The sequence below is a fragment of the Nuphar pumila genome, chromosome 11 (assembly GCF_984573655.1).
Source record: "Nuphar pumila chromosome 11, dmNupPumi1.hap1.1, whole genome shotgun sequence".
NCBI classification, from domain to species: Eukaryota; Viridiplantae; Streptophyta; class Magnoliopsida; order Nymphaeales; family Nymphaeaceae; genus Nuphar; species Nuphar pumila.
The window spans coordinates 102342862-102343561 of NC_143259.1; the positions used below are offsets into that span (position 1 = coordinate 102342862).

Below are 700 nucleotides of genomic sequence, written 5' to 3' on the forward strand. Positions count from 1 at the left end.
AAATATATAATATACATAAAAATATATACTTTTATCTATCATAGTTATCCCAACCCAAGCAGAACCAACAACCTATGTTCAGGTTCGACTCGTTTTAACTGGATGAGTTGTTCGCGGCTCGGCTTGCCAGCTATACGGATCAATCACTAACCAGATTGAGCCAAACCGAGTTGAGTCACGAGCTGCTCGGATCGTTTACGAGCCCTAACTGGATCCCTTCAATATGTGTCAAATCTTATGTGTTATTTGGACAAGGTAAAGCGGGTTGGAGTTATGGACCGTGTCCGTACGTCTATAAAAACATACTATTATTAATACTAGCGTCCCTTGCCCTCAAACATGACCGTGTGGCCTAATGGATAAGGCGCTCGCCTCCGGAGCGGGAGATTGTGGGTTCGAGTCCCATCACGGTCGTTTTTTAACTTTCAATAAAAATTTTCATTTATGATGAGCAAAACCGTTTTCCCTAAATTACGAAATTGCCCTTTATGACGTTTCATAAAAAGGTTTTTCTTTTTGTCATAGAGTCAGTCATACACGCGTTGCTCAAATAGAAACTTTCTTTGTAAGTTACAAAATACAATCATCCTTTTTTTTAGTAAAGGACATGGCTGAGTCTTTCTCGGGTCATCGACCAATCTTTACTTACAAGATCGGTTCTGTGTGCTTGTGTTCGACCACAAGACCAACCCACGCTCCA

General features: G+C 40.9%; 1 non-coding gene across 1 annotated transcript; it reads left to right on the forward strand.

The window, feature by feature from the left end:
* The first annotated feature begins 341 nt into the window (after nt 1-341).
* TRNAR-CCG (transfer RNA arginine (anticodon CCG)) lies at nt 342-414 on the forward strand. Its single transcript has one exon. It is a non-coding gene; the product is annotated as a tRNA-Arg (tRNA).
* The last annotated feature ends 286 nt before the right edge of the window (nt 415-700 follow it).